General features: G+C 43.2%; 1 protein-coding gene and 1 long non-coding RNA gene across 4 annotated transcripts in view; one reads left to right on the plus strand and one right to left on the minus strand.

Moving 5' to 3' along the window:
- The window catches only part of KRAS (KRAS proto-oncogene, GTPase), a 93691-nt gene extending 77191 nt beyond the window's left edge, over positions 1 to 16500 (minus strand). The window contains exon 1 of one of the 3 annotated variants that reach the window (XM_033951463.1): positions 16366 to 16500. The gene's annotated coding sequence lies outside the window, so the exon portion shown is untranslated. Of the gene's footprint in view, positions 1 to 61; positions 172 to 16365 lie in introns of those variants that run through there. The other 2 variants (XM_033951464.1, XM_033951466.1) reach the window with 2 other exon arrangements.
- Positions 16501 to 16623: 123 nt separating this feature from the next.
- LOC117364309 overlaps positions 16624 to 24814 on the plus strand; it is a 44337-nt gene continuing 36146 nt past the window's right edge. The window contains exon 1 of the long non-coding RNA XR_004540207.1: positions 16624 to 16720. This is a non-coding gene — a long non-coding RNA (uncharacterized LOC117364309). The remainder of the gene's footprint in view (positions 16721 to 24814) is intronic.

A 24814-nucleotide genomic window follows, 5' to 3' on the forward strand; every position in this document is an offset into this window, starting at 1 on the left:
CCCGAAATCGTTGCTACTCGTATGCCATAACACTCTGAAATTTCAAAACCGACCCACGTACCAGTGCCACTGTGTAATCCCGCACCAGTGCGATACCTTTCCACAGGCGAATCCTCCCCCCAGCTCCAGACGTTACCGCCTTCTTAATCTAAAAATGGCGGTGGAGAGAGGCAATCGAGCCAATCTAGTCGATGGCTCAGCGTTGGAATGGACGCGGATATTCATCGATTCCGTCGCCGCCTTATCCCGGCTGAGTCCTAGTAGTACTGTACCGTATACTTGTTTCACCGAAAACAACTATTCTGTGTCAAAAGAAAATACACTTGATACCATTTCTCCCCTTTGCAAAGAAAGGATACGGGGACATCAGGGATAGTTACTAAACTGGCAGACAGATGATCTGAAATTAAAACCATTTCAAAATTTTCAAATCGGATAATAATGTAAATGAAGACCATCAGAGGCTACGAAAATTAATTGGACTGCAAATGTCTTTATAATAAGAAAATACCAAATTTCTACTATTCTTCACCCAGGCTAGAGAATAAAAAAAGGATGAAATCTCGATAAGAAGGGAGCATGGTCTTCCCTGCCTTCAGGCCTCTGTCACCTTTCCAAATTAATAATAATAATTTATTTTTATATACCGCCAAAGCCATGAAAGTTCGAGGTACTTTCCATGAAGTACAACACCAAAGAAATAGATCCATTTCTTATACTGTGCAAAATAAAATAATTACACATGCCAGGGATGGTATTAGTGGAGTACAACTAGGCCATCTGCCCCCCTAGCTAGAGAAAGTCTTAAGTGCGCTGGAAGTTGCAAGTGAAAGTCTGGTAGTGGGCTTTAGGGTCCTCTCCCAAATTTCTGCCCATATCTAACACAAGCACTGGCAAGATAAACTTTTCAATTCTGATATATTCTAAAAATGCAACTATTTGTTCTACCTTTTGTTGTCTGGTCATTTTATTTTTGAAGTATTGTTAGTTACAGGCTAGAGAATGGCACAGGGGACAATTTTTCCCATCCTTTTCTTGTCCCTGCCCCATTTCTGTAAGCTCTGTCCTCATCTGCACAAGCCACAAACACTTTAAAATCAAGTGTTCCAAGCTTGTACAGTTAAGGCTGAGCTTACAGGAATGGGGCAGGGGCAGGAAAGTGACAAAACGTGTGGGGATGGGGAAATTTGAGTTCCTGCAGGGACAGGAAAAAATTTGTCCCCATGTCATTCTCTATTGCAGGCTCTGGTTTCTGTTTCTCTATGTCTTCTCTTAACTCACCTCACCAGGATCTCCTGCTCATTTGGCATATCTCTGTGCTCACCATTTTTCTTTGTGTCCCCTATACTTAATATGACAATTTATTTTTTTCATCAAAAGGGTATATCTATTAATTGTCAGTCCCGCCCCCAATCCTGCCCTAGCCCCGCCCCATCCCTCCCCCAATTTCTTCCATTCATTTTTTATGTACACATATCTCAATTCATAATGGTAACCATTAAATTTTTTTAAAACTACAAAGCACACTATACGCAGAGAAAATGTTAATCGTAATTTATATTTGGGGGAGGGGTTCAAAGATGTCAAGGCAGATGACTTTAAAATATGAAATGTCACCTCAGTAACTATAGAAAAATAGACAAATATAGTGCAAAAGATAGACAGCAGATATAAATGATCAAAACTGACACATTTTGACACTAAATTGAAAAGAAAATCATTTTTCCTACCTTTGCTGTCTGGTGATTTCATGAGTCTCTGGTTGCGTTTCCTTCCGACTGTGTATCCTTTCTTTCAGTTCTTTCTTTCTGCACTTAGGCCCAACAATGGTCCCTTTCTATTCCCTCCCTCCCTCCTTCCTATGTCCTTAGTGCCCCTTCCCATGTCCTTAATGCCTCCAGTGCCCCCTTCCCATGTCCTTAGTGCCCTCAGTACCTCCTTCCTATGACCCCTCACTGCCTTCCAGACTTTTTGTTCCACCTCCCACCCCCAAAGCCAGCCAGCCTGCCGGCCGGCCTACCTCCCTCCCTGCCGCACAAAAAAAGAATAAAGCCTCCCTCCAGACCCGATTTAAAACCCCCTGGTCCGTCGCTGATGCTGCTGTCCTTACCTCCCTGCTGCTGCTAATCGCTGCCCAGAAGCCTTCTTCCCAACATCAATTCTGATGTTGGAGAGGACGTTCCGGGCCAGCCAATTACTGCCTTGCTGGCCCAGAACGTCCTCTCCGACTTCAGAATTGAGATCGGGAAGAAGGCTTCTGGGCGGCGATTAGCAGCAGCAGGGAGGCAAGGACAGCAGCAGCGGTGGCGGAACGGCGGGGGTTTAAATCAGGCCTGGAGGGAGGCTTTTTCTTTTGCGCGGCAGGGAGAGACAGGAAGCGATCGCCTGTCCCATTGTTCCCGTGCACAGTTTCGGGACGCTGTCCCTGAAAATGGGACATTTTGGTGTTTAAGCTGTGCGTGGGGACAACGGGACAGGAGATCTAAAAACGGGACGGTCCCATTCAAAATGGGAAGTATAGTCACCTTACCTATACTTCTTTGTCCAGTATCTCCCCTGTTTCCATTTCCCTATGTTTTATCATCACTACTCTATGTCTCTAACACCACACCCTCTGTTCCTCCATGCCCCCAAGTTCAGCATCTCCTTTCTGTTCCTATTATCCCCCAAATCTAGCACTTTCCCTTACTGTCCATACACCCCCCTCCCATGTTGGCATTTCCTCTCTAAGTCCATGTACCATCCCCATGCAGCATCTCCCTTGTGTCCCTGCCCCTATTCTCCTCTCTATGCTCATTATTTTCCCTGTTTCTGTATACCTTACCTCATGTGCCTCCCTCTTTCTTCCTTTTCCCCCTCTATGTGTTCAGCATCTCACTCCCATTTTCTTCATCCGCTTAGAACAGCATCTCCCCATCAGCCACCCTCCAGTACCTCCCTATCTTCCCTCCAGCTCCTCCCCCCACAGCTATAGCATACTTCTCTTTCCTTCAGCTGCTGTACCCCTCCCCCCTTCCCTCCAGCTCCTATACCCCTCTCCCTTTGCTTCTGTTCCAGACCTCTTATCCCTTGAGTCCAGCACTTCCTTCCCTTCTGTCCAACTCCAGCCCCCCTCCTGCAGCTCTCTCACTTCCCTTCAGTTTCAACTCCCCCTCCTTGGGTCCAGCACCATCCCCCCTCTCCTGTGCTCTTCCCTCCAGTTCCAGCTCCTCTCTGCCATTGGATTGTGTGGAATAGTCTCCAGGTAGAGGTGGTGGAGACAAAGATTGTCTGAATTCAAAAAAGCATAGGACAGGCATGTGGGATCTCTTAGGAGAAGAGGAGATAGTGGTTGTTAATAGGCACTGGATGGGCCATTTGGCTTTTATCTGCCATCATGTTTCTATGTTTCCCTTTCCTCCCCCCTTCCTACGGGACCAGCATATCTCTCATCTCCAGCCGCCTCCCTCAAGTCCGATGCCTCCAGCCCCATCCCACCCAAGTGACCAGCACCTGCTTCCTACATCCAAGCACATTGCCCTATCTCCCTGCCGCTAGGTATACCTTCTGGAGCCAACCACCACATAGGTCTGCTCGTTGGCTTTCTTCTGCTGGGTCCCTCCTTGTGATGCAAAAACAGAAGAAGCATCATAAAGAACAGAGGAAAGGCCAGAAGCAGGCCTGTGTGAGATTGGCTAGCTCCAGAAAGTATATGCTGGCAGCTAGAGGGAGAAAAGAAAGCTTGGGGAACGGTAAGCATTTGTTTTGTTTTATAACCATTCCCATGGGGCAGTAAAAAGCTTTTCTCCGACATCTGCAATTTAAAAAAAAAAAAAATCATTTTTTCCTATTTTACCATGATTTACTGAAGCTACTGTTCCCCATCTCATTCTATACATGTCCCAATCTAACCACTGTTATCACATCCTCTGGTAATGAGATCCAAAACTTAACTACTCTTTGAGTGAAAATATTTCCTCCTATTTGAGCAGACGTCAGGAGAAGGCTTGTGGGCCAGCGAAGTGCAATTGCTGCACGCTAGCCCTTCCCTTCCCGGAGTTGCAGCACAGTGGTGGCCAGCAGGGAACAACGGCGGTGAGCAGGGATTAGGAGCAGCGGCAGCAAGCAGGTGAGTGGGGAGCAGTGGCGGGGCGGGCAGCAGTCTGCCCTTGTACCCCCAACGAGTGAGACATTGTAAAAAGGTACAACGGGGTGGGTGGGGGTGTTTAAAAAAAAAAAAAAGTTACCTTCACTTCATAAGATGCACCGAATTCCCACCCAATTTTGGATGGAAAAAAAGTGTGTCTTATGAAGCAAAAGATATGGTAAACGTTTTATCATATCTCTCCTCTCCCACCTTTCCTCCAAAGTATACAGATTGAGATTTTTAAGTCTGTCCCCATACACCTTATGATGAAGACCACATATCATTTTAGTAGTTGGACCGACTCCATCTTTTTTATATATTTTTGAAGGTGTAGCCTCCAGAATTGTGCACAATATTTTAAATGAGGTCTCACCAAAGTCTTATATAGGGGCAATCAATACCTCCTTTTTCCTACCAGACATACCTCTCCCTATGCAACCTAGCATCCTTCTAGCTTTTGCTGTCATCTTGTCAACCTGTTTGGCCACCTTAAGATCATCACATACAATCACACCCAAGTCCCACTCTTCCGTCGTGCACATAAGGTCTTCACTCACTAATCTGTACCCTTCCCTCGGGTTTTTCCAGCCCAAATGTATGACCTTGCATTTCTTAGCATTAAATTTTAATTGCCAAATTTCAGACCATTTTTCAAGCTTCGCCAGGTCTTTCTTCATGTTATTCACACCATCCAGTGTGTCTACTCTATTGCAGATTTTTGTTTCATCCGCAAAGAGGCAAATCTTACCCGACAACCCTTTAGCAATATCGTTTATAAAAATGATAAATAGATGCCGACATAGTGGGTCTTGCTGAATGTGCTCAAAATGATTTCCAGTCCAACTCCCTGGGGTTTACATTTAGATCTACTGACCATATATCAAGGGGACATTTTTCTCTCTATCATCCTCTCTCAAGATTTTATAAAGCTTCAACACTTTTTTTATTACCTAACAGTAGAGGTCCTATAAACTTAGAGAGGTTGGAGAGACCAGTTGCCTCCATATAGTATATGTAGATAATAAAGAAGAAGTATAGAGACATTATGCAAGTAATTATAATCTAAACCAGTATACTCCAAAATATGCTCCAATTCATTTACCAAAAATAATCTACCTTCGGTGGTTAAGTGAGAAAGAGCCCAAATATTCTTAGATTGACATACCACCTTTATATTGGATAGAATTCGAGAATCAAAGATACTGCTAAACCACGTGATCCCTTTCCCTGAGATCTCCATTAATAGCTCTGTAGAATGAGAAAATGTTCAGGGCTGAGGATTTAAGTATTCTTAAAGTAGCATTAAATGGATATTTGTCCATGAATGACAACAAATGTATGAGTTTTGGAAAAATTAATGGTATGGTTAATTTTGTCCTTAGATTAAGAGCCATCTCAGTTACTGGGGTGACTATGGAACAATTTAGCTGGACAAGTAAGGGTGGTGAATAACATATAGCACTTTAAGAAACTTTTTAAATACAGCATTATTTGTGGAAGTTTTTTTTTTTTGTTTTTTTTTTTAAATAGACAAAGTACATTATCTATTGGGGAAATATAGATACAGGATGAATAATTTTATGCTATGTTATTGTCTGTTATATTTTATGACTGACTGGCCAACCGACCAATGGTGTATGTTCCTATGTCAACATGGAAATTCAGAGGAAAAGGGGTATTGTTGAAAACTGAGATTGCATTCTGTACAAGGATCTGTGTTGTATTGCACTGCGAGTAAGAAACAAAATATGCACCGACTTCTGATTTTTCTATAACACTATTTGAGTTTTTAAAAATTTAAGGTAGACCTGTGGGAAAGTATGGAATCTTGCTATTTTCTGGGATTCTGTCAGATTTGTGACCTGGATTGGCCACTTTTAGGATAATGGCCCTTTAGTCTGACCCAGTTAAATCTTGCTGCCACCATATGAAGAGAACATCCACTGGCTCAAATCAGCAACTCCCCCAAAGACCTCCCAATCCCTATATAGTGCTCCCCCAACTTTTTTTGGCTCTGAAATAGGATACCAGTGAATTAAGGATCTCAGATGTTCTCTTCCCCTAAGGCAGGGGTAGGAAATTCCGGTCCTCGAGAGCCTCAGACAGATCAGGTTTTCAGGATATCCACAATAAACATGCACAAAATAGATTTGCATCTCAAAGAGGCAGTGCATGAACATAAGAATTGCCGCTGCTGGGTCAGACCAGTGGCCCCATTGTGCCCAGCAGTCCGCTCAATCCATCTCATACATATTCATTGTGGCTATCCTGAAAACCTGACCTGCCTGTGGCTCTTGAGGACTGGAATTGCCTACCCCTGCCCTAAGGGGGGGGAAGCCAAGGGAACCTATGATCTCTAGTGGCCTAGTACAGTTGTTCCCAACCCTGTCCTGGAGGACCACCAGTTAGTTGGGTTTTTGGGATAGCCTTAATGAATATGCATGAGAGAGATTTGCATAAAATGGAAGTGACAGGCATGCAAATCTGCCCCATGCATATTCATTAGGGATATCTTGAAAACCTGACTGGCTGGTGGTCCTCCAGGACAGGGTTGGGAACCACTGGTCTAGTATACTTTATTCCAGTCCTGTGGAGTCGGAGGAAATTTCGGGTACCTGGAGTCGGGGTCGGAGTTGCCAAACAATGCACCGACTCCGAATCCGACTAAATTTAGATTGGAATTTAAAAAAAGCAAGTTTAAATGTCCCAATTCACAAAAAGTTATAATTAATGACTTCTCTACTGTAAGAATAAAGACCAATGCATGCAGTGCCTCACGTAACCGCAAAATGAACAAGTGCTTCACTATATGGCATGCAACGCACAATTCGGAGCACCAATACTTATAAAAGTATTCTCCCTTGTTGTTGTTTACAACTTATTTCCAACGTTCAACAAGGTTTTCAATACCTCGTTGGTAGAAATCACCTGGTGTAGACTCGAAAAATTCATCCAACCAAGCTCTCCCACCATATGCACAACATCTTTTTACACGGATGAAGATCTTGTTTCACGCGCGGGGTCGTTTGTTTACCGGAGTCAGAAGTACAAAAAACTGAGGAGTCGGAGTCGGAACATTTATCTACCGACTCCACAGCCCTGCTTTATTCTCCAGGCCCAATGTGGATAGGGTTACCATATGGCTCCAGAAAAAGGAGGACAGATTGAGACGTCTGGGTTTTATTTCCATTGCTTTCAATGGAAGTAAAACCCAGGTATCTCAATCCGTTTTCTTTTCTGGGGCCATATAGTATGGGGCCTAAATGTGGGGCATACATGTGTGGGTACGATCCATACATGAGACTTCCATAATCTAGAGACCAACTCACTTGCCCCTTAAAATGGCATTCCTTGGCCCCTCAAATCAATCCAATTGGGAATAAGCTGACAGTCAGCAGAGCAGGATGTAAGTCCTGTACACACCCACTGAGGTTGGAAAAACAAGGACCCAAACCAAGGAGAGCAGAATAAATCTAGAAACCAGGATGGTGAGTATCCACAATTCCAGCTAAAGGACTTATTTTAAACAAAAATCCTAAAATCTATATTGTCCAAAGAAAATCCAGAGAGTTGTCAACTGCAACTATTGTTGCCTTAGAATGTTGTTTTTCCCAAGCTGCTGTACCCTCAAACCTTTGGTTTGGGAAAGCAGAAATTGAGCATTACAGCTAAGAAACCAGTCAGTCTGCAACACCACTTACTGGAGAAAGCAGGAAGGTTTACTTTTTTATTTTCTCCACAATTTCAAACATACCATGTTACCCAGTTCTTGGAAGGAGTAGTTAAAACAAATCCTGGATTTATGATCCCTAATCTGTGCAGTATGGGACACATGATACTAATTGTAATCAAGGCCAAGTTCAAAACCAGCACTTGTTAAAGCAGTGGTGTAGTAAGAGGGAGGGGAGGGGGAGTGCTCCAGGCACCAACATCTCCCCCACCCAGTGCGGAGGGGATGCTGGTCTCTTAAAAACATTCTCCCTCCCATAGCTCTTGTAGTTGTCAAAGCCAGCGAGCAGGGTCTTCCTCCCCCACTACTCATGCCAGATTCAGCCCTCCATTTGGCATCACAAGCAATGGGTAGTGGACCCTACTCGCTGTCAGTGACAACTACAAGAGGTACAGGGAGAGATGCATGTGAGAGAGCCCCTACCACAGGGAGGGGGGTTGGGGGGCAGAATGCCTGGCACCACCACTCCTAGCGGTTAAAAAGTCTTCCTCCTAGAGCTGGAAAACCTGGCAGCCTAGGTGGAGGGGGGCAGGAATGCCCAGCACCACCACCTCTCGCTAAGCTGTTGGGTTAAAAAGTCTCTCTCCTTGAGCTGGAAAACCTGGCAGCCCTGATAATTCTGCAGTAAAACAGTAGCAGTTGCCACAGAATCATAGGCTGCTAAAGGCCTCATTTTCAGGGTTAGCTTAAAAATTAGGCAAACTAGACTGTCACCTGGCCAGCAGCTTCTGGGAGAGATGGAAAAAAGCAGAAAAATACTAATCCTAACAACTACACAAACCTACCTCAAGCGTGGTCAATTTTCAAAGAAATCCATTTATCAAGGTTTCAAGGTTTCAAGGTTTATTAAATATTTGATGGATCGCTATATCATTATACAAAGCGATGTACATTAAAATACAATTTGATAAGATAATAAAAACATACAATTCATTAAAGTAATAATAACATACAATAAATAAACATTAGATTTTAGACAGGACCAACAACAATTGGGAGGAAAGGGAGGTTAAAGTTACATATCGTAAAAAGAGAAATACATTTAAGGATAGAACATCAAGGAGGTATTAAAATACTTGAAACGAAAATTAAAAAAATTTTTTTTTTTTTTAAAAATGGGAGAATTTGTTTTTTATTTTTATGTATTAAAATTTTTTTTAAAAAGATAAGTTTTAAGAGATTTATCCACTTGAATAGCTTGTAGATATTGGCTTCATTGTGTATACATATATGTGGGCATAGAAACAGATATATATATGAAAAAATGTAATTAAAAACATGATGATCAATTTTTTCCCAGAGGGGTGGCATTAGAGCAATCATTTTGGAACTTAATTACTAAAATTTCAAAGGGGGGGGACAAGGTCAAAAGATCACAGAGCTCTTAATGGGTTCTTTTACTAAGTTGTGACAAAAAAGTGGCCTTAAATGGGTCTTTACCATGCACAAAACCAATTTTACTACAGCCTAAAATGGCCATTAATACAAAAACCATAAAAACTGGCTATGTGCTAATATTACTCACATGGTAACTTATATAAAACAGTTGTGCTCTATTGGCACTTACTGTCACCCTTTTTTAGGCAGTTAAGGGCTAGATTATACAAATGGCACCAGTATTGGCAGACTACTAAAAGACAGCTGTCAATCACATAACGGCGCCGCTTGTGGAATCATGATTACCTTAAACATAGGCGCCAAAAATGTATGCCAGTGTTTCCGACATGTTTAACATGAAGCGCATCTACAGCGGCACCTAAGGAAGTTTCCGGCATTAAGTCATGCCTACTTCGACCTTCGATGTCCTCAAACACTGCCATAAAAGTGATCTAGGTGCTGGGTTTGTAGGCGCCTACATTTTTTGTTTTAAACTATTTTAAGGAGGGTTTTAAACAGCTTTGCTGCTTAAGATAGGCACCTAATTTATGGCACCATTTATAGAATATGGGGCTCATAATCGAAACGGAAATACATCTAAAAACCAGCCTAAATTGGCACTTGGCCTTTCAGTAAGACAAGGTGTCCAAGGGCCGATAATGAAACTGGGTTTTTAGACATATCTAAAAACAACTTAGGCCTTTTACATTACATTAAATTGATGCCTTCTATCCTGTCAATACCTTTCAATTCTAGGCGATTTACAACAAGAAACTAGCCTGGGCATTCCCAGGGAGATTACAAGGTTTATAGCTATAGTATGCGTCGGGATCTGGGAATGGTTGATACGGTTTGGTTAGATCATTTGACAAATTTCTTAAATAGTATGGTTTTCAGTTTTTATCTGAATGTTTTGTAGTTGGGCGTCGTGGTCAGCAGATTTGTGAGGTGGTGGTCTATTTTTGCTGCTCTGGTGGCTAGTAGACTGTCATATTTTTTTTTTACTTTGCATGCCTTTGATTGGGGGGTAGGAAAGTGTGCTTGAGATAAGAACATAAGAATTGTCGCTGCTGGGTTAGACCAGTAGTCCATTGTGCCCAGCAGTCCGCTCCCGCGGTGGCCCCCAGGTCAAAGACCAGTGCCCTTACCGAGACCAGTCCTACCTGCGTATGTTCTAGTGCCGCAGGAACTTGTCTAACTTTGTCTTGAATCTCTGGAGGGTGTTTTCCCCTACGACAGCCTCCAGAAGAGCGTTCCAGTTTTCCACCACTCTCTGGGTGAAGAAGAACTTCCTTACGTTTGTACGGAATCTATCCCCTTTTAACTTTAGAGAGTGCCCTCTCGTTCTCCCTACCTTGGAGAGGGTGAACAACCTGTCTTTATCTACTAAGTCTTTTCCCTTCATTATCTTGAAGGTTTCAATCATGTCCCCTCTTTTCAAGGGAGAAGAGACCCAGTTTCTCTAATCTCTCACTGTATGACAACTCCTCCAGCCCCTTAACCATTTTAGTTGCTCTTCTCTGGATCCTTTCGATTAATACTGTGTCCTTCTTCAAGTACAGCGACCAGTGCTGGACGCAGTATTCCAGGTGAAGGCGTACTATGGCCCGGTACAACGGCATGAAAACCTCTGATCTGTTCGTGATCCCCTTCTTAATCATTCCAAGCATTCTGTTTGCCCTTTTTGCAGCTGCTGTGCATTGCGCGGACGGCTTCATTGACCAGTACTCCCAAGTCTCTTTCCTGGGGTGTCTCTCCGAGTATTGCACCAGACATCCTGTATTCGTGTACAAGATTTTTGTTACCAACATGCATCACCTTACACTTGTCCACGTTAAACTTCATTTGCCATGTCGCAGCCCATTTCTCGAGCACGTTTATGTCCTGTTGCAGATCTTCACAATCCTCCTGCATCTTTATTACTCTGAATAACTTCGTATCATCTGCAAATTTAATCACCTCGCTCGTCGTTCCAATTTCCAGGTCATTTATAAATCAGGCCCAAGCACCAAACCCTGTGGCACTCCACTGGTGATGCTTTTCCAGTCCGAGTATTGTCCATTTACCCCCACTCTTTGCTTTCTATCTGCCAACCAGTTTTTGATCCATGTGTGTATTTCACCCTCAATCCCATGGCTCGCAATTTTTTGAAGTAGTCGTTCATGCGGGACCTTGTCAAACGTCTTCTGAAAATCCAGATATACAATGTCAACCGGGTCACCTTTGTCTATCTGCCTGTTAACTCCCTCGAAAAAGTGCAGCAAGATCGTCGAGCAAGATCTTCCTTTGCTGAAGCCGTGCTAGCTAGTTCTCATCAGATTGTGTACGTCAAGGTGGTCAACGATGCGATCCTTTATTAGCGCCTCTACCATCTTTCCCGGTACCGAAGTAAGACTCACCGGCCTGTAGTTTCCTGGATCTCCCCTCGAACCTTTCTTGAAGATCGGCGTAACTTTTGCCACTTTCCAGTCTTCTGGAATCCTGCCCGATTTGATCGACAGATTGGCTATTAGTTGGAGCAGTTCAGCTATAACCCCTTTCAGTTCCTTGCTTACCTTCAGATGGATGCCATCCGGTCCCGGGGATTTATCGCTCTTGAGCCTCTCTGCCTGCATACCTCTTCTAGACTGACCGTCAACCCAGTCAATTTCCCTTCTTCATTTCCTAGGTATAGCCTGTCAGCCTCCGGTATTTTGCATATATCCTCTTCTGTAAATACAGATGCAAAAAACGTGTTCAGTTTGTCGGCTATGGATTTGTCCTCCTTTAGCACTCCTTTTATTCCATGGTCATCCAACGGCCCTACCGCTTCCTTCGTAGGTCGTTTCCCCTTAATATATTGAAATTTTTCACCTTCTTGGCAATTTTTTCCTCATAGTCCCTTTTGGCCCCTCTTACCGCCTTATGGCACCTGCATCGATGTTGCTTGTGCTTTTTCCAGTTTTCGTCCATTTTTGACATTTTCCATACTTTAAAAGAAATCTTCTTGTCTCTGATCACTTCTTTCACTGCTACAGTGAGCCACGCTGGTTCCTTGTTCTTTTCCCTCTTGGATCCCTTGTTGATACGCAGTATATATTGATTTTGCGCCTCGGTGACTGTGTCCTTGAAAAGGGACCATGCTTGCTCTAGCATTTTTACAGCACCTAGCCTTTTCTTGATCTTCCCCACCATGAGTCTCATCCCTTCGTAATTCCCTTTTCGGAAGTTCAGCGCTGTGGCCGTCGTTCTGGATCGTTGTTTCACCCCCGTGTCTAGGTTGAAGCAGATCATATTATGATCACTGGTTCCCAGCATCCCTTCTATTTCTACATCTACATCTTGCGCCGGTCCTCATAGTCCATTTAGAAGTAAGTCCAGAATTGCATTTCCTCTCGTGTTTTCCTTGACAAGTTGTTCCAGGAAGCAATCGCCCACTGCATCCAGGAACTTGGTTTCTGTACTGCAGCCGGAGGTACCTAAGTTCCAGTCTATCCCCGGGTAATTGAAGTCACCCATGATAACTGCATTTCCTCCCTTGCAGTTGAGTTTAATCTCAGTCATTATTTCTTCGGACTGTCCTGGGGGTCGGTAGTAGATGCCGATTTTCATTTCTGTTCCATTTGTTCCCGGAATTTTGACCCATAGAGATTCTAACTTATTCTTTGTTTCCGGCGTGTTCTCTCCGGCAGACTCTATTCCCTCTTTGACGTACAGGGCAATGCCCCCACCTTTTTGACCCACTCTGTCTCTGCGGTATAGCTTGTATCCCGGTAGCACAGTGTCCCAGACGTTTTCCTCATTCCACCATGTTTCCGTGATGCCAATGATGTCAAGGTTCTCTTTTTGTGCCGTAGTTTCTAATTCACCCATCTTGTTCCTTAGACTCCTTGATTTTGTGTATATACATTTGAGTTTTCGTCAAGTTAATTTCTTGCACTTTCTTCCCTCTTGCGTCCCATTTGATCCATCTGGATTTCTGTCCTGTCCATGATCCGCTGAGTCTTCCCTGCTAACTTCTTGCACAGTATCCTCTGGGTATACCATCAACTTTTGGTCGACTGTCAGCTTTCCCCTTCTTCCTAACACGTTCCCAATCTCTCTCCTGATGTTGCTTGCAAGAAGCCTCGTTCCGTCTCCGCTGAGGTGGAGTCCATCCTTCCTGAATAGCTTGGTCCCCCAGAACGTTGTCCACTTGCACACGAAGTGAAATCCTTCTTCCTCACACCAATGTCGCATCCACGCGTTGACTGCTTGCAGCTCCATCTGCCTCTTCTCATCGGCCCTGGGTACCGGCAGGATCTCTGAGAACGCTACACTCTGCGTTCTGGTCTTCAGCTTCTTTCCTAGCATCCAGAACTGGTCCTTCAGTACTTCCCTGCTGTAATTCCTGTTGCTCATGTTGTTAGTTCCCACATGGATCACCACCGCCATATCTTCCTCTTCCATATTGTTGATGATCCTATCGATGCGGCTCACTATGTCTTCTACCTTGGCTCCCGGTAGGCAGATCACCAGCCGATCCTGCCTTCCTCCTGCTATATGGCTGTCGACTTGTCTGATGATGGAGTCCCCCACGACAATTGCTGTCCTCTCTATCTTTTCTTGCCTCTCTAGGTGCAGGTCTGGATGTGTTTTTCCAGATTAGGCAGTTGTTCAGATAGCTTGGTCCATTTTCAGTGCTGCTGTACGACCAGAGCTAAAAGGGGCATTTTAGGAGGAGTGGTGAGGGTGGGACGTGGGCTGATTTAAATTTAGTTGTACTTCAAGTATTACCAAAAGTTTAATAAGGCTGCCTGGATGGAACTTGTACATTGTAACTTAGGCCATGTAAAACCAGATCTAAGTGCCAAAAAGATATCCAAAATGACCAGATAAGCACTGCAGACTCAAAGTACAGACCCCCACACACACTGCCCCACTGATCAATGACCCCCCCCCCACCATAAAAATCGGAATAAAAACATACATACCTGCCTCCAGAACATCACCTGGCATAGCAAAGCCTAGTAGAGCAGCACAGAGGTGACTTAAGTAATGTGGGTGGTGGTCTAGTGAATCATAAGAGAAGGACCCAGGCCCATAAGCCCCTCTAACCACTGCATTTATGATGGAACATGTGCACCCCCCAAACCCTACTGTACTGCCATATTGATGCCACCAGTAGCCGTAAGGACTATTGGGGTGGGTACACAGGTGGGTCTAGTAGGTTTTGGGGGGCTCACCATGTCCTATAAGGGAGTTATGGTGAGATGTTTATGTGGCACCCTTTTTGTGAAGTTCGCAGCAGTGCCCTCTAAGGTGCCCCACTACTCTGTTGCCATGTCTAGATGTCCAGTTCATTACTTTGCTTGCCCTTCACACATCCAAAAGGTCCTTTTCTAGGTGTTTTTGACTTGGACAAATTTTTAACGAGAATGGGTTATAGAAGACTTAGCGGTTTTGGACGTATTTTTCGAGAATGGACTTTAGACACTGCCAACTTTGGGCGACTAGCGACTTAGGCCCAAAATGGACTTAGACGTTTCTTTCGATTATGCTCCTCTATGGGCCAAAGGGTTGAACTAAGCAGCCAGTGTACAGTAATGTATGAGGGTCATTTCATAAATAATGCACACTATTTTTTTAAAATTTACATGTTTTTTTTTTTTTCAAGTATTTCTTTACAATCCTTCAATATAGTCTCCCTGCTTTGCAATGACCGGGTTCCAACATCCAGGAAGCTTCATTATTCCATCCAAGACACCATTTTTGTTCAGTTGCCGAATGGTTCAGGTACCGGCAGAAGAAAGCTCTTCCAGAGTTGCAAAATGATGTCCACGCATAGGTTGTTTCAACTTTGGAAAAAGGTTGAAGTCTGGTGGACTCATGTCTGGACTGTAGGGAACATGAGGTAACACCTCCCAGGCGTATTCATGTAGTTTTTCAATGACAAGTGGAGAGCTCCCATCTTCTCTACGACCAAAATATTTCAACAAGCTCAATCAAAAGTCAAACAAATTATTTTTGCTTATGATCATGAAGGCATCATCATCACAGAAAAAGTTCCATATGGAAGAAGTGTCACAGCAGTGTATTATCATGATTTTTTTTTGTGAAAAATGAACTAAACCCGACTTCAGTTGCTCTTGACTGGGCCACTCATTCTTCACAACAATGCTCGCCCACATATAAGGAATGTCGTCATTGAAAAACTACGCGAATACGACTGGAAGGTGTTACCGCATACTCCCTACAGTCCAGGCATGAGTCCACCAGACTTCAACCTTTTTCCAAAGTTGAAACAACCTATGTGTGGAAATCGTTTTGCATCTCTAGAAGAGCTTTCTTCTGCCGGCAACTGAACAAAAACAGTGTCTTGGATGGAATAATGAGGCTTCCTGGATGTTGGTATTCGGTCATTGCAAAGCAGAGAAATTATATTTAAGGATTATAAAGAAATACTTGAAAAAAAAAAAATAGTGTGCATTATTTATGAAATGATCCTCATAGATGCTCTAACTGGTTAGTGCAGGAATATCCATTCTACACATGAAATATACCCATCCCCCAAAATAAATATTTCAGAATTACTGCAGGATGCCTAAACACATACCACAGTACTCCATGTTTAGCTGTATTAATACAGCAAGCATACTGAAAGGGCCCCTAATATCTTTGTAATAGCCTTGCTGGTTTTTGATTATGTACGATTAACGAATCTACTGCACAGAATATGATCATGGCTAATATACCAAGTATGGACTAGAGGAAGAAATTTTAGTGAAATGTACATCTTTTGGCCATAATTAGATAATAAAAAAAGACAGATCATAACTGCGGTAAACATTTAAAAGACAAAACGACAGTAAATAAATAGACTTTAAAGAAAAAAAAACCCCATATAATAATTAGTATTGTCAAAGGAGTTATCTTTGTAAATTAAATATCAAAATAAACACACCACAACTAAACGGATGTTAACAGAAGGGATAAACGAAGCCACATTTGGGAATGTCCCGTGTCCCACTTGATCAGGTCTTTTGAAGAACCCCTACCCACACCCAACAATAAGCAGATATTGGGTGGGGTGAGAAGGTTGCACACATTACACGGATGTTTTAAGCATTCAAGGCAGCGACAAGTCTCAATTAACTTTAAATCAAACACTTACTTATCACTGGCTAAAAACAAGCCGGAGATGCTTGTTTATCGCAGCATAACAACCACCCGTCCTATTAGAATACAGCTAAAACAATCCGTCTACAGCGTACACAACCTCCCCTGGGCTCTTTAAATACGTTCTATAAATACTACTGTCGCGCTCTGTAAACGTCACCATGATCCCAGGAGCTGATTCGTTGTTTGCACACGCTATAAAGGCAGTGATGTCGCTTTGTGGTGGCGTGTGCTGCCTGATCGTCAGCGGTTGCATGCGAGGGCACGGCATATGCTATTTCAGCCTCACAATCCCTAAGACAGCACCTGTGCTTAATATCATGAGTTGAGGTTTTTTTAATAGCTGTGTGGTAAGTCAGAGCTGATACTAGTGTTGAATTAAAACTTTTTCTGTACGCTCTCATTTGAGACTAAATAATTTGATTTTAGTTAGAAGATAATATCACATTTTTAATTGAGAAAGAGGAAAATACTACAGTTAGGAGCTAGTTAGAAAAAAAAAATGGAGTTGACTTAAAATCTGTGTGTGTGTGTGTGTGTGTGTATGTTGATAAGTGGAATCTGATGTCAAGGAGCACGGCATGTAATGTAGACAGGAAGATTCATGTGGCCAAAATAAAATCTAGAGTGCCAAAACAACTTGCTGGTCTCTTCTCCCTCAACGCCTGCAGCCAGCCCACATCATGCTCTTCAATCCCCCTGTATCTCATTCACACCACCCTCCCCACCCACCTGCAGCCAGTCCTCACACGTTCTCTCACATTCCCCCAATTTCTTGCCCGACTCTTTTTATCCCCTTTCTTACTCTCTCTCTCCGCACATAAGAATAGCCTTACTGGGTCAGTATCCTATCTTCATGGTGGCCAATCCAGATCACAAGTACCTGGCAAAAAAACAAATAGTAGCAACATTCCGTGCTACCAATCCAGGGCAAGCAGTAGCTTCCCCCATGTCTGCCTCAATAGCAGACTATGGACTTATCCTCCTGGAACTTGATCAAACATTTTTTGAAACCAGCTATGTTAACTGTTCTTACCATATCCTCTGGCAATGTGTTCCAGAGCATAACTATTCTCTGAGTGAAAAAAGTATTTCCTCCTATTGGTTTTAAAACATTTCCCTGCCACATCTGCCTCCATCCCCACTCAGTTCCGCCCCAGTCCCACCCCTACAAATCCTCCTCTCTTCTTCCCCAACAGCTCCGGCCCTTCAGATGTGGCCAGATCTCAGGGCTTTCCAAAATCCGGACACCTGGACCGTCCTCTAAAAAGAGGACATGTCTGGGTTTCCTGGACATCTTGTAACCCTATCCCTGTAACTTCATTGAGTGTCCTTTAGTCTTTGTCATTTTTGATTGAATAAAAAAAAAAATGATCTACTTGTACCCGTTCTACACCACTCAGCATTTTATAGACTTCAATCATATTTCCCCTCAGCTGGAGGGAGGGAGGGAGGGAGGGAAGTTCACGGCTCAGGACTACTGCCACTGTTGCTGCTTCAGGGCTGGAAGGAGGGAGGCCTGCTGCCGCTGCTGCTTTGAGGGACTTTTTTCCAGTAATTTTTCTTGCCAGTTGGGTGAGAGTGCCAGTTACTTGAGTACTGGCTGATCGGGATTCTAAGGTATATGGGTAAAGCTGTAAGACCAATGAATAAAAGGATTTTAGAACATAAAAGTTCAATAAAAATAGCAACAATGAACAAATATTTTGTACAGCACTGCACACATCAACATAGATCTGAAGATCAGTTCTCAGCATGCCACCAGGGCTGGATTAATGGATAGGCCCAGTAGGCATATGCCTAGGGACCGAAGTTGTCAGGGGGGGGCCCGCTGAAGAAACAAAAAGGACTTAGGTTTGTTGGGGGGGGGTTTCTTTCTGCAATGCGGGTGGGTCCCCCTCGGGAAAGATCGGCAGCGCCAGGAGATTGAGAACGCCGGGCCCCCCGCATTGATGGCAACACATCCAGAATGTGACGTCAAAGGGGGGGGTGGATCGGCAGACGTGGAGAGTTGCTTTAAGGTCCCACGATGACTGCATCCACCGGTTCTGATTAGGGAAGAAGTAAGTGACGTCAGAGGGGGATGGGCCGGCAAACACAGTAAGTTACAAGTGTAAATTAAGTGTAAGTTACACACTTAACTTACATGTGTAACCTACATGTGTAACGTACACATGTAACTTACATGTGTAACTTACACACTTAACTTACATGTGTAAGTTACACACTTAACTTACATGTGTAACTTACACATGTAACTTACACGGGTTACGTACACATATAACTTACATGTGTAACTTACACGTGTAAGTTACACACTTAACTTACATGTGTAAGTTACACAAGTAAGTTACATACTTAACTTACATGTGTAACTTACACGTGTAAGTTACAAACTTAACTTACATGTGTAACTTACACGTGTAACTTCCATGTGCACGTTACACATGTGTAAGTTACACGTGTAAGTTACACACTTAATTTACATGTGTAGGTTACACGTGTAAGTTACACACTTAACTTAAATGTGTAGGTTACACGTGTAAGTTACACACTTAACTCATGTGTAAGTTACATGTGTAAGTTACACACTTAACTTACACGTGTAAGTTACACACTTAACTTACACGTGTAAGTTACACACTTAACTTACACGTGTAAGTTACACACTTAACTTACATGTGTATGTTACAGGTGTATGTTACACGTGTAAGTTACACACTTAACTTAAACATGTAACTTACACGTGTAAGTTACACCTGTAACATACACATGTAAATTACACGTGTAAGTTACACACTTAACTTACATGTGTAAGTTACACACTTAACTTACATGTGTAAGTTACACACTTAACTTACATGTGTAAGTTACACACTTAACTTACATGTGTAAGTTGCACGTGTAACTTACACGAGTAAGTTACATGTGTAAGTTACACACTTAACTTACATGTGTAGGTTACACGTGTAAGTTACACACTTAACTTACATGTGTAAGTTACACGTGTAACTTACATGTGTAACTTACACGTGTAACTTACCCATGTAAGTTACCACGTGTAAGTTGCCCATGTAAGTTAAGTGTGTAACTAACACATGTAACTTACACATGTAAGTTCTTACACATGTAAGTTAAGTGTGTAATTTACATGTGTAACTTACATGTGTTAGTTACACATGTAAGTTAAGTGTGTAACTTACACGTGTAACTTACACATGTAAGTTAAGTGTGTAACTTACACATGTAAGTTACACATGTAAGTTAAGTGTGTAACTTACACGTGTAACCTACACATGTAAGTTAAGTGTGTAACTTACACGTGTAACCTACACATGTAAGTTAAGTGTGTAACTTACACATGTAAGTTACACATGTAAGTTAAGTGTGTAACTTACACATGTAACTTACACATGTAAGTTACACATTGTAGCGTGGCTGGCCCTCAAGGCTCGCAATAACCGGCCCACGCTTCCAATATTCTCCCCAGCGTGCTTCCTCAATAGGTCTGCAATAGGTCTGAACACAGCCTGTGCTTCCTGTTCTTCTTCTTGCCTAATAGGGACAACATGGTTAGCCCTAACTAGTTTCAGGGGAGGTTTTTTATCATTCTTCCCTGGCACAAGGCCGGCCCTGGGCTCGGGCTTGTGACAACATGTAAGTTAATTGTGTAAGTTACACAAGTAACTTACATGTGTAAGTTATACGTGTAAGTTAAGTGTGTAACTTACACGGGTAAGTTACACACTTAACTTACATGTGTAACTTACATGTGTAACTTACATGTGCACGTTACACATGTAATGTACACGTGTAAGTTACACACTTAACTTACATGTGTAAGTTACACACTTAATTTGCATGTGTAGGTTACACGTGTAAGTTACACACTTAACTTAAATGTGTAGGTTACACGTGTAAGTTACACAATTAACTCACATGTGTAAGTTACATGTGTAATTTACACACTTAACTTACATGTGTAACTTATACATGTAAGTTACACGTGTAAGTTACACACTTAACTTACATGTGTAAGTTACACGTGTAAGTTATACATGTAAGTTACATGCGTAACTTACACATGTAAGTTAAGTGTGTAACTTACACGTGTAACCTACACATGTAAGTTAAGTGTGTAACTTACACATGTAAGTTACATGTGTATGTTACATGTGTAACATACACATGTAAGTTACATGTGTAAGTTACACATGTAAGTTAAGTGTGTAACTTACACGTGTAAGTTAAGTGTGTAACTTACACGTGTAACCTACACATGTAAGTTAAGTGTGTAACTTACACGTGTAACTTACACATGTAAGTTAAGTGTGTAACTTACATGTGTAAGTTATATGTTTAAGTTAAGTGTGTAACTTACATGTGTAAGTTAAGTGTGTAACTTACACGGGTAAGTTACACATGTAAGTTAAGTGTGTAACTTACACGGGTAAGTTACACACTTAACTTACATGTGTAACTTACAATTAAGTTACACTTGTAAGCTACACACTTAACTTACACGTGTAACTTACATAAGAACATAAGAAATGCCTCTGCTGGGTCAGACCCTAGGTCCATCGTGCCCAGTAGTCCGCTCACGCGGTGGCCCAGCAGGTCCAGGACCTGTGCAGTAATCTATCTATACCCCTCTATCTTCTTTTCCAGTAGGAATTTGTCTAATCCTTTCTTGAACCCCAGTACCGTACTCTGCCCAATCACGTCCTCTGGAAGCGCATTCCAGGTGTCCACCACACGTTGGGTAAAAAAGAACTTCCTAGTATTTGTTTTGAATCTGTCTCCTATCAACTTTTCTGAGTGCCCTCTTGTTCTTTTATTATTTGAAAGTTTGAAGAATCTGTCCCTCTCTACTCTCTCTATGCCCTTCATGATCTTATAAGTCTTTATCATATCCCCTCTAAGTCTCCTCTTCTCCAGGGAAAAGAGACCCATGTATAAGTTACATGTATAAGTTACATGTATAAGAGACTTACATGTATAAGTTACACGTGTAAGTTACATACTTAACCTTGCAGCAACCTTGCAGCAACTCCCCACATCTGCCAGTCCAGAGCCAGCAGCTGAAGTCATCGTAGGGCCTTGCTTCATGGCATTGGTTAGTTTGGAGGGAGAGCGAAAGGATAATAGAAGAATGGTAGAGGGAGAGAAAGGGGGCAGATGCTGATGGATGTTGGGGGGAAGGGAAAGGGGAGAGAATGAAATGCCAGACCATGGGGGAGAGGGAAGGAGAGGAGAGCGATTCCACACCATTGGAGTGGAGAGAAGTAGATGGATGTCACACCAATGGGCAGGGGAGGGAAAGAAGGTAGGGAGAGGCAGACAGTTTCTGGAAGAGGCATAGAAAGAGAGCAGATGCCATATGGGAGAGGCAGAGAGAGGGCAGACAGTGGATGGAAGCCTGATGTAGACTTAAACAAACTTTCCGCTACGGCCAGCAGCAGCAGGAAGCTACTAGCCATCAAACAGATGGTATTGGAGCCCACCAGGGATCGGGCAATTCTGGACCTGTTACTCACCAATGGAGACAGTGTCACAGGTTTTTGTAGGAGATGCTTTGGCCTCCAGTGACCACAACATGGTGTGGTTTCACCTCAGGAAGGGATTCACTAGGTCAAATACATCGACAAAGGCCCTTAACTTTAAGGGAGCTAACTTCCAGAGCATGGGAGATTTTGTCTATGAGGCGCTGCAAAACCAGGACACGACAGACAGTGTGGAGTTACTATGGTCAGCTCTGAAATCTACCCTGCAGGAAGCAACCAACCTCTACATAAAAACTGTGAGTAAACGACGAAGAAATAATAGACCCCAGTGGTTCTCCGCAGAGATCTCGGAACTAGTAAAGCAAAAGAAAAGAGCATTTGTATCCTACAAACAATCACAATGACCGGAAGCTAAAGAAACCTATCTGGTGAAATCTAGAACTGTTAAAACAGCAGTCAGGGATGCCAAACTCCGGTTGGAAGAAAATATAGCTAGGCATGTTAAAAAAGGGGATAAATCATTTTTCAGGTATGTTAGCGACAGAAAAAAGAACACAGACGGGATTATGCGCCTAAGGAAACCTGACGGTAACTTTGTAGACTCGGACTCAGATAAAGCTGAACTACTCAATAGCTACTTCTGCTCAGTTTTTACCTGTGAGGCGCCGGGATTTGGACCGCAGCTACAGACAAGGGGGTGCTCGGAGGACCCATTCTGGGATTTTGAATTTACCGCGAGCAGCATCTACCATGGGCTATCAAGGCTAAAAGTGAACAAAGCCATGGGACCGGATAATCTACACCCCAGAGTACTTCAGGAATTGAGAGATGTCCTGGCAGAGCCGTTAGCCACGCTTTTCAATCTTTCCCTAACCAAGGGAAAAGTCCCCTTGGACTGGAAAACTGCTAACGTCATTCCACTCCACAAAAAGGGATGCAGGTCAGAGGCTGAAAATTACAGACCAGTGAGTCTCACATCAATAGTGTGTAAACTTATGGAAACGTTGATTAAAAACAGATTGGATACAATTCTGGATGACGAGAGACTGAGGGATCCCCACCAGCATGGATTTACGAAGGGAAGGTCTTGTCAATCCAATCTGATAAACTTCTTTGACTGGGTAACGAAACATCTAGATGGGGGAGAGTCCCTGGATATCGTGTATTTGGACTTCAGTAAGGCTTTTGATAGTGTCCCACACCGTAGGTTATTAAACAAGATGAATACGATGGGACTAGGAGAAACATTGATGGCATGGGTTAAAGACTGGCTCAGTGGTAGACTTTAGAGGGTCAGAAGTGATCAGTGGAATGCCACAGGGCTCGGTTTTGGGTCCGATATATTTAATATCTTTGTACGAGACCTGCCTCAGGGACTTCGATGATGCTAAGCTATGCAACGTTGTGGGCAGCGCAACCGTGCCCGACACTATGAGGCTGGACCTACTTTTACTGGAACAATGGCCTAATACTTGGCAATTGAGTTTTAATGCCAAAAAGTGTAAGGTTATGCACCATGGTAGCGGTAACCCCTGTAGAACATACACTCTGAATGGTGAAAACTTAACAAGAACTGTCGCAGAACGGGACCTGGGTGTAATCATTAGTGAAGATAGGAAAACTGCCAATCAAGTGGAGAGAGCTTCAGCCAAGACTAGACAAATAATGAGTTGCATCCAAAGAAGTTTTGTCAGCCGAAAGCCTGAAGTTATAATGCAGTTGTACAGGTCCATGGTGAGACATCATCTGGAGTACTGTGTTCAGTTTTGGAGGCCACATTATCAAAAGGATGTGAAGAGAATGGAATCGGTTCAGCGAATGGCCAGTAGGATGGTCTCAGGACTCAAGGATCTCCCATATAAAGAACATCTAAGGCTGCAGTTATATTCTCTCGAAGAACGTAGAGAGAGGAGAGACATGATAGAGACATTCAAATATCTTACAGGCCTTAATGAGGTGGAAGAAGATATCTTTTTCCCTATGGGTCCCATGGCAACAAGAGGGCATCCGCTCAAACTCAAGGGTGGGAGACTTCATGGTGACATCAGAAAATACTTCTTCACCGAAAGGGTGGTTGATCGCTGGAATGGTCTTCCACATCAGGTAGTTGAGGCCAGTAATGTGCTCGACTTCAAGGGACGATGGGATAAACATGTGGGTTCGCTCCGGGGAAATGCTTAGGGGGAGGGTTCTTTGAGTGGGCAGACTTGTTGGGCCGACAGCCCTTTTCTGCCGTCATACTCTATGTTTCTATGTAAGATGCCATATGGAAGAGAGAGAGAGTGCAGACACTGGATGGAAAGGGCAGAGAGGACAGATACTGGATGGAAGGGGTAAAGAAAGAGTGGACAGTAGATGGAAGGGGTAGATAGAAGGGGACAGACGCTGAATGGAAGTGTGGGGTAGAGGGGGGACAGATGCTAAATGGAAGTGTGGAGACAGGGGGGGACAGACATTGAATGGAAGGGGGATGAAAGAGGGGAGCAGACACTGGAAGGAAGTGAGGAGGAGAGAAAAAAGGGCACTAGCTGGATTGGAGGAAGAGGATAGAGTTAAATACTGGAAGGAGTGAGGGAAAGGTGGCAAGCTGTAGGTAGACACAATGAAAGAGGGAAATTGAGGACTGAATAGTAAGAAAGAATTTAGACAGAGGCAGAAATTGAGAAGGATGAACAGGAAGAAGGGAGAGAGAGATATGCTAAAATCTGCTGGGAGGGAGTTAGAGATAGAAGGGAAGAAGACAGATGCTACACCATGGGGTGAGCTGAGAGAAGTACGAGATGGATGCCAGACCAATGGGGGGGGGGGAGATGGAAAGGAGAGGCAGACAATTCTGGAAGGGGCATAGAGAGCAGATACCACATGGAAGAGGCAGAGAGAGGGCAGACAGTGGATGGAAGGAAGAGAATGATGAGAAAAGCAGAAATCAGACAACAAAGG

The sequence above is a fragment of the Geotrypetes seraphini genome, chromosome 7 (genome assembly GCF_902459505.1).
Source record: "Geotrypetes seraphini chromosome 7, aGeoSer1.1, whole genome shotgun sequence".
NCBI lineage: Eukaryota > Metazoa > Chordata > Amphibia > Gymnophiona > Dermophiidae > Geotrypetes > Geotrypetes seraphini.